Source organism: Labrus mixtus, chromosome 14 (genome assembly GCF_963584025.1).
Source record: "Labrus mixtus chromosome 14, fLabMix1.1, whole genome shotgun sequence".
Classification (NCBI taxonomy): domain Eukaryota; kingdom Metazoa; phylum Chordata; class Actinopteri; order Labriformes; family Labridae; genus Labrus; species Labrus mixtus.
In genome coordinates, this window is record NC_083625.1 from 427,968 (window position 1) to 437,967 (window position 10,000).

The following is a 10,000-nucleotide window of genomic DNA, read 5'->3' on the forward strand; positions in this document are numbered from 1 at the left end:
CATAATTAATATTTAAAGATCGACTCGTTTATCAAACTTAATTCCTCCACCGTGACAGAAGAAGGAGCAAAAACAAATGGAGGAGGTGTGTGTGTGTGAGGTGGGGGGATGTGCGGGGGGGGGGGGGGGGGGGGCGGAGAAGGAGAAACAAACAAGGGAGGGAGGTGAAGAGAAATTAGCGCTAATGAGGCACAAATGAGCCGACGTCTTAATTAGCAGACAGGTTGCAGCTCAGTCCCAGAGGCAGAGGAAGTTCATCCAGCCTCTTTGTCAGGTTTATAAACACAGATTCTCCCTTTTTAAAAAGTTCTTGATGCTCAAATGTGTCAAAAACAGACTCAACAAAATATGTTTAACACATTTTTAACAATTATTTTATGTGTCTTAAAGGGGACATGTTATTCAAAATCCTCTTCTACAGTCTGAATATCTGAGTAACCTGAGAGTCTACAGACCCACAACATATAATAAATAATAATAATAAACCATCCAGTCCTTTGTTTGTGGTCTGCATAAGTCTTACAACACAGAGAAAAATGCTCCGTTTCAAATGTGCTCTCCTTGTGATGTCACAGTGGGATTCTGGTAAAAAAGAACCCCCTCCCCTCCCCTGGTATCTCCACCCATGGACTCCACCTCCAGACTAGAACAAAACTATTGAGCAGGTCGGCCATTTTTATTCTCACTACAGAGGAGTGATGTCTACGGGGAAAACTCGGGGGGGGGGGGGGGGGGGGGGGGGGGGCATTACATTTAAAGAGACACACACGCCAAAACAGAGCGTTCTGAGAGAGCTGGTTTCTACAGGGTCACAAACCTCCTCTGGTGCTTGATTCATGTTATATTTTTACCAAAGCACAGCACAGATGTTTCATTTAGACCACAGGGGGACTGTTTGAAAAGGTGGAGGAGGGGACTGTTTGAAAAGGTGGAGGAGAGGACTGTTTGAAAAGGTGGAGGAGGGGACTGTTTGAAAAGGTGGAGGAGAGGACTGTTTGAAAAGGTGGAGGAGGGGACTGTTTGAAAAGGTGGAGGAGAGGACTGTTTGAAAAGGTGGAGGAGAGGACTGTTTGAAAAGGTAGAGGAGGGGACTGTTTGAAAAGGTGGAGGAGGGGGCTGTTAGAAAAGGTGGAGGAGGAGACTGTTTGAAAAGGTGGAGGAGAGGACTGTTTGAAAAGGTGGAGGAGGGGACTGTTAGAAAAGGTGGAGGAGGGGACTGTTTGAAAAGGTAGAGGAGGGGACTGTTTGAAAAGGTGGAGGAGGGGGCTGTTAGAAAAGGTGGAGGAGGAGACTATTTGAAAAGGTGGAGGAGAGGACTGTTTGAAAAGGTGGAGGAGGGGACTGTTAGAAAAGGTGGAGGAGGGGACTGTTTGAAAAGGTGGAGGAGGGGACTGTTTGAAAAGGTGGAGGAGAGGACTGTTTGAAAAGGTGGAGGAGGGGACTGTTTGAAAAGGTGGAGGAGAGGACTGTTTGAAAAGGTGGAGGAGAGGACTGTTTGAAAAGGTAGAGGAGGGGACTGTTTGAAAAGGTGGAGGAGGGGGCTGTTAGAAAAGGTGGAGGAGGAGACTATTTGAAAAGGTGGAGGAGAGGACTGTTTGAAAAGGTGGAGGAGGGGACTGTTAGAAAAGGTGGAGGAGGGGACTGTTTGAAAAGGTGGAGGAGGGGACTGTTTGAAAAGGTGGAGGAGAGGACTGTTTGAAAAGGTGGAGGAGGGGACTGTTTGAAAAGGTGGAGGAGAGGACTGTTTGAAAAGGTGGAGGAGAGGACTGTTTGAAAAGGTAGAGGAGGGGACTGTTTGAAAAGGTGGAGGAGGGGGCTGTTAGAAAAGGTGGAGGAGGAGACTGTTTGAAAAGGTGGAGGAGAGGACTGTTTGAAAAGGTGGAGGAGGGGACTGTTAGAAAAGGTGGAGGAGGGGACTGTTTGAAAAGGTGGAGGAGGGGACTGTTTGAAAAGGTGGAGGAGGGGACTGTTTGAAAAGGTGGAGGAGGAGACTGTTTGAAAAGGTGGAGGAGGGGACTGTTTGAAAAGGTGGAGGAGAGGACTGTTTGAAAAGGTGGAGGAGGGGACTGTTTGAAAAGGTGGAGGAGAGGACTGTTTGAAAAGGTGGAGGAGGGGACTGTTTGAAAAGGTAGAGGAGGGGACTGTTTGAAAAGGTGGAGGAGGGGACTGTTTGAAAAGGTGGAGGAGGAGACTGTTTGAAAAGGTGGAGGAGAGGACTGTTTGAAAAGGTGGAGGAGGGGACTGTTTGAAAAGGTGGAGGAGAGGACTGTTTGAAAAGGTGGAGGAGGGGACTGTTTGAAAAGGTGGAGGAGGGGACTGTTTGAAAAGGTGGAGGAGAGGACTGTTTGAAAAGGTGGAGGAGGGGACTGTTTGAAAAGGTGGAGGAGGGGGGATCATATGTCCTCTTTAATACGGGTTCTCCAGGACGCCCTCGTCCTTCTGAGCAGCTTTTACTTTAAAAATCTGTCCGAGATCGTTTAAGTTAACACCGACAATCTTTCTGCAGAGTTTAAATATGTTTCCTCGCACGGTTTTTGTTAACGATGCCGAGGTTACCAAACCAGCAGGTCATCACAAACTTTAAAATGGACTCACTAAAAGAGATTTGTCGACATTAAAACTCCTGAGCTGTCTCCAGAGGGATCGTCTCTGATTGGCCTTTTTTCATCAGTGTACGCATCAAAGGTCAGTTTTTCATCGAGGAGGATTTACACAGCTGTGATTTATCCTCTCTCTCTCTCTCTGTCCTCGCTCGTCCTCTGGAGACCGTCATGAGAGCGAGGCGCTCTGTGCTGTTAAGTGGGTCCACTTTACCCTGTCAATACATTCAATAGAGCTCTATTGACCCGAGCTGTGAGAGGAGCTCAGCGAGAACGAGAGCAAACACGGGACGACAGAAGAACACAGAGGCGTTACAACTGAAGTGAAGATCTAAAGGGAAACATCTGGACACAGCTGGAGCGCCATGACGTCTGTACAGATGTTTACAGACAGATGTAAACTTTGTATGGCTTTATTTTAGAGATAGGACAGAGTCAGAAATCTAGGAAAGAGAGAGAGAGAGAGAGAGAGCAGGGAATGATATGCAGGAAAGGAGCGAGCAAATTCAAACCCGGGTCGTCCTCTTGTAGGACTACAGCCTCTGTACACAGGGCGGGCAAAATAAACTCTGGGCCCCCAGCGCCCCTATTCAACCTTTTTATTGTTATTGTTATCATTTTTTAAGACTTATTTTTTAGCTTTTGATGCATTTTAAAGACAGGACACAGGATAGAGTCGGAAATCTAGGAAAGAGAGAGAGTGAGTTGGGAATGACGTGCAGGAAAGGAGCTGGAGGTCGGATTCAAACCCAGGTTGACCTCTTCAAGGACTACGGCCTCCCTTAACGGAGTGAACAAACTAACAACTATAGGCCTCTGACGCTCCTATTTCACCTTTTTAAATGAACTCACAATGAGAAGAAAATATCATTTTGTTTAGTTACACCTCAGGTTTCCAGGTTTTGAATTTGTTGAATCTGAAATTGAAGTATTTTCAGTCATGATTTATGGATGTGACTCAGGTTACCAAACAGAGCGTGTAACATATTTCTGCAGGATATCCATTAAACGAAGACTCTTAAGGAACAAGGGAGGATAGGGTTTCAGTTTTACAACATGGCAAAAATATTTTAAAAATCCGTTTGTGCATCAATTCCAAAATTTACAAATTTCATTGAAATTGTATTCAAACTGTTCCCACAGTTTCCTGTTCCTCGTGCCGACAGATCTCAGAATGTAAGAAGAGAAGAAAAGACACCTGATCACCTGATGAGCATGCTTTATATGTGTGCACGTTTGAACGTAAATGCACGGCTGCATGAATGAGTGTCAGAGCAAAGAGGCATCCCACACACACACACACACACACACACACACACACACACACACACACACACACACACACACTTCCTGATGAAAGCAGTTTCTGGCTAATGGGTTAATTTCATTCCACTGCTCTCTGCCATGTTGAGGACAATTAGCCCAGAATGGAGCTGTGAATATTTAATGACATCCAATGCAAGGTAGAGAGAGAGAGAGAGAGAGTGTGAGAGAGAGGGAGAGGAAGAAGAGAAAGGTAGAGAGACAAAGAGAGAGAGAGAGAGAGAGGAAGGAAGGATGGAGGGAAACCTTTGGTAGGAAAACCTTCTCTGCTGCTTTCACTTCACATTAAAGGCCGACTGACTCGAAGATTTTCAAATCTTAACCGATTTTAAAAACCGAACCCTAACCCTAACCCTAACCCATGATCACATTTTTGAAGAACCAGAGTTTGACAGCAAAAACTAATTCAAAAAGAGACCGCCCCTCTTTTGAAAACGGTCCTGGGTAGAAAACAAGTAGATATTAACTTTTTGAATCCTCCCGTTCGTCCTTTAGCCTCTTAGCCTCTTAGCCTCAGCCGTTGTATCAAACAGGACAGAGACGAGCTAACTGGCTGAAGTTCGCTGTGTGAAGAAGTGCGGTAAAGCTATTCCCACTTCTCTTGAGATGACCTTGACCCGCTGCTAGTTACAAAGTGAAGTGAACAGGCGATTCAGCACCCCATTGAAAGTCATTGTACTATTAGATTGAGCTCTATTGTTGCTTTAACTAAAAAGAAACTCATCCAAACTTTCTCCTCAAGTAGAAGTTGGAGTGGAGGACGGCTCCATAACGATGTGTCTTTGTGCATTTTGGAGTATTTTGTTGACTTCTACCTCCAGAGTTGACGCAGGCTGAAGAAACACGATGAATTTTTACGACGCCTCAACTCTACAAAGCCCTTCAACTCGAGTTCAACTTTGATTTTTAAGAAGAAAAAAAAAAAAAGAATGAAGAGATGTTGTTTACCTCCACGGTGGAGTCGTCGATCTCATATTTACGATGTAACTTCTGTCACCTTTTGGACTCTCAAAACTCACAATTACGCTGAATACAAGATGGCCGCTTGGCAGATGGACTTCTGATCATTCAGTTTGTGCCCTGAGGTGACAAGTGTGATGGCTGCACCGCGGCCTGTCAATCAGAGTCTACACCTCCAATTTACCGACTTCAACAGAGAAAGACAAAAAAAAAAAACTGGACAAAACCCGACGCAGAATGGGTTAATTGATCCTCATCTGCCAATCAAAAGCCTGAATTATTAATTGAATAGATGACAGTATTGAGGCCTCTGATTGATTGGACGAGGAGCGGGGCTGCTGATGGGTTGTTATGGAGATGAGGGTTGTTATGGAGATAATGGAGGGCTCATCATGGAGCAGTATTGATTGTGTGTTTGACAGCTTTACTGCCTCTCTGTGTCTCGGTGTAAAGGATTGGATTACATGTTCCATGTGCATGAAACATTTTTAATCTCCCTGAAATGTTTCTGCACAAAACGGCTTCCAGTCCTTTTTAACCCTCGCTCATTAAAGCTACAAACCAAAAGCTAATGCTATGTGATGATGTGGGTCTCTGTTGTTATTCACATATGGTGCCTTTATTTGAAGAAGACAAAAGAGTGTATTTTTATTTTTTAAGGCTGCACCTGATCGAACGTACATCAGATTTGGATTTCATGACTAGGACAGAAACAAGATCAAACGCTGACCTTTAAGTTTTTTTATTTTATGAGTCTTTGATTTCAAATGTTGGGCTCCTGGAGATCCATTATACAGCCTCAGTTGTTTCTCACTCCCAACTTGGTACAACACTTGAAAATAAGACCTTAAAGGAACCCCTCCAACGTTTAATATTTCCACCGTCAAAAGTTGGGAATCGTGGGGCGCTGGTGGCGCGGTGGTTAGGGTGTGCGCCCCATGTTTGGAGCCTGTAGTCCTCCAAGCGGGCGGCCCAGGGTTCGAGTCCGACCTGTGGCTCCTTTCCTGCATGTCGTTCCCCTCTCTCGCTTTCTCCCTGATTTCCGGCTCTGTTCGCTGTCCTATCTCTCGAATGAAGGCTCAAAATGCCCAAAAATAAAAATCAAAAAAGTGGTAAATGGTAAAATCTAAATGGTACCAAAATAACCGATTTGTACCATCCTTCTTTTTTGGTACCCTTCTGTCGGGGTATACCGATCCGACCCTGGAGGTTGGAGCTAGACACACTGCAGTCTGCTGATTGGTCGAAAGAATTGTCACTTCCTGACGAACAAAATGCACCATGTTTGAATAACCTGCAGATTTGAAGAGAGTAATTCAAAGGCTGTTTTTGTTTTTTGCCTTAGAGATGCAGAAATCACTGATCTTTGTTTCCTGTGTCACGTTCTTCTTTGTTGGATTTATTGGCTGTTTACACTTTGTCGCGCCGCTGTGATTTAGTGATGTGTAAGGGAACAGTTGGCTGCAAGACCCGGACCGCTTGGTGTAAACGGGGCTTTGTAGTTCTTCTGGGGTTGCTGGGACCCAGTGGGGTAGGGCGCACACCGTCAGACTGATGCTGTCATGTGGCAAAAGGCTGGTGACAACCTAAAAAAAAGTCAAACAGGGTATTTATCCAGAGTTGGAGAATTATCAAGAAAGCAGTTGTTAAAACTGTTGCCTTCTCCTTCACACCAGGAAACATTTTGGTGTAGAGCCAGAGACTTTGGTAATAAGAACCTGCTCCACATTCAGCAGCCTTTCTGGTAAAGCTTTACCTGGAGCCATGGGAGAGCATATGGCACATGAGCCAGAGCTCCTGCAGAGTCCTGAAGACTATCCTGTTACTGTGTGGTGACATACAGCTCGTTGTTACGGACAGCTGCTGCTCATGAATGCCACACTTGTGCCAGGGCTGATTCTGTAGCCAGAACAACGTGTAGCTCTTAAATTAAAGATCTGAAGAACGTTTTTAACATGTTGGACAGAGTAGGAATGAATGGATGATGACTTCCAGGAGCTGAACTGCTTAAAAAATGTGATAAACTCTTGGCATGCAAAATGTATACATAAAGAAAAAAGACCCAAAGAAATAATAAAACAGGATCTTTACTTCAACATTTCTAGGTATCTGTAGAGTCGGTTAAATAAGCCAGATAGGAGCGTCATTTTCTTTAAAGCTGAGGTGGGTAATGACGGAGCGGGAGCGACACATCAAAGAAAAAAGTTGGTTTCTAGTTATGATTACTTTTGTTTTTTCCATTTTTTTATTTTCAACAAAGGCTGGTGACCGTTTAAAGGTCCAGTCAGTGAGATGTGTAGAGAGTGAGATGATAAAGGTATCTTACTATCTGATCATTAAGGAAACATGTTGAAGTGCTGGCTTCTCTGACAACAATGCAGCAGCCAGTATGTCCTCCTTCTAACTTTAGATTCTGCTCCTGAATGCTCTGGATTTGTTTGGACCAGAGAAGGTAGACGGTTTTAAGACACGCCCCCACACGGCCGTTTTGGACGCCCCTCGGTTTGTCAGATATGAGAGCAGTTATCAGGTCAACAGGTGTTGCAGCGATGGAAGCGGGCAACAGAAGTGGTTCAGATAGAAGTGATTGTACCCGACCTAAAAAGCCTCTGCATGTTTCTAATAAGCTCCACGAGCAGAAACGTGCTCAAACTAGGATCAATATTGGAGATGCTTTTGAAAAATGGAGAGAGGTTAGAACACAGAAAGGTTTACAGACCCATGCAGAGCTGGATAAACACTGAAGCTTCAGAGTCCACCACATGGTGACCTGTGTGAGCATGGACTCTACAGAGGAGGGGGGGGGGGGGGGGGGGGGGGGGGGGAGACAGCTCTCTATGATGTTTAGAATTTAGACTGCAGTACCCATTTTAAACACTAGGGGGCAGAGTTACATACTGCTCCTTTAAATAAATATAATTCGATTTTGTGCATAGATGGACCAGCATCCAGTTTAACAAATAAAAACGCTTCAATTTAAAGTTCTAATATCTGTGTTTTAATGTGATGCATTACTTCCTGATTATTAAAATGATTACTTTTAATTTACTTTCAAATTGAAATATGATGACTGGTTTCAATTTGTGCAAATATACAAAAGTTTCCAACATCAGTGCATCACATCTAAAGTATTCCTTACCTTCCTTTACATCCAGATATGTACACTAGTCCCATGAGATCTTCCCTCTTAAGTAAACCTTTTTCATTTTCAGCAAAGAAAAGCAAGAATTTAAATGAATTACTTTGCTTACGAGTCAGTTTCTCAAACCTTGAGGTCACTGTCAGTTTTTTCGATCACGCACTCTAAGCAGTTTTCTTCTTCTCTTTGTTCCCTCGTGGGTCGGGATGAAATGAAGTGCTGCAGCATAATGCACCATATTGATATCTCACATGTCAAAACACAGCAAATTAGCCTCCCATCTTAGAGTCTCCGACCCGACCTCGAGTGCATAACATCCGCACTTCAGGCTGATCCAGTCCCGTCAGTCACCGCTCCACTGATAGCTTTGGTTTCCTGCTTCTCTAAGTTTTTTTAAACTACCACCATCCTCTGTGCTGTCACACGTTTACATCTGAATCAAACATTTCTTAAGTCACACTCATGAGATCCTCGACACCTGTAGCACGGGTGAGAACATCAACCTAACAACATCAACATTTCAACTGGTTAGCATTTGATATATATGACTAGTGATGTGAATGATGGGAGTCCTTGAAGGCCTCGTGTCCACCGAGCGTCTTTCCGGGTAGAAAAGAGCTTTTGCATAGAGTGTTTGAGCGCTGAGAAGAAAAGCGCTGTGCTGTCTCCATGACAACAGTCTGTTGACAATGGCCACTGTTTGACCAGCACATGCGCCGTTATTGCATGTTTTTTATTTGAGATCGTTTATTTCCCGATCAGACGCAGAGCGAGGACGAGACAATTATACGCTTCATATCTTATGTTTTGAAAAGAGCGCCAGTGACGTCAACAACGTTCAAGAAGTCTTTCTTCTGTCGATGTTTGGAGCGGTCATCGCTGCAACATCAGACCACTGATCATTACTTTTGGCCAAATCCAGACTGGATCATTTTCTGTTTCCAGTCTTAAAGCTATCCTAAGCTAAGCTAAGCTAACCTAGCTAAATTAAGCTAAACTTGCTATTTTCATAAACGAATATGAGAGTGTTGATAAGCTGTATTTAAATCATTTGTATTTCTGTGGATAACATTAAATGTAATGTATCTCACATTGAGCTGTAGTCTGACGTCTTTCATGTTTCTCTCCCTCAGGAACATCATGAAAAACAACAAACCAAGCAGCTCCTCAAAGGACAGACGTCTGATTGTCTGCAGCTCTCAGACCAACACAACAACCTGAGTTAATGAATCCATGAGGACTGAACTGAACTTGACATCTTAACTGGACCCCTCTGGAAATCCCACAAGGAGATTATTTTAGTTGTCTCATGAACGACTCAAGTAGGCTACAAGCCGGCAAATGAAGCGAAACGCTCTTTCTCTCCCGCTCACACACAACCTGCATCACACATAAACCTCATAAGTCTACTAGCAGTTCAATCATAACAAATATCCCTGTCAGCTGAGGTACGCAGGTACTTCCTGTCTGTCACTTTTCTGCAGACACAATCAGGGAAACTGCTCGTAGCTCTCTGTGCGAGCGTGTGCAGTGGTACGACCATCTGAGTGGAGCAGCTGATCGGGCCTCAGTGTTCGATGCATGAGCCCTTTACACACACTGGGAGGAGACCCCGTTCGCTGGAGGGGTTATATATCCCGTCTGGCCTACGAACGCCTTGGATTCCTCCAGGAGGAGGAGCTGGAAAACGTTGCTGGAGAGAGGGAAGTCTGTGTTGACCACCGCGACCCGACCTCGGAGAAGGGGAAGAAAATAGATAGATGGATGTGTCATTTGTTAGCATAACATGAACAGTTACATGATATTAATAAAGAACCCTGCAGCTCATCACTCACATCCTCACATGTCTCCAGTCTGCTGGCATGTTTTACATACTCCATTTTCCAATGTTTGTCTGATATGAAGTGCACGCTCATAGTGCACGCCCAAACACAGCGAGGAACCCTCCCACCCTGCCGTCTCTAAGACAAGACTCCCT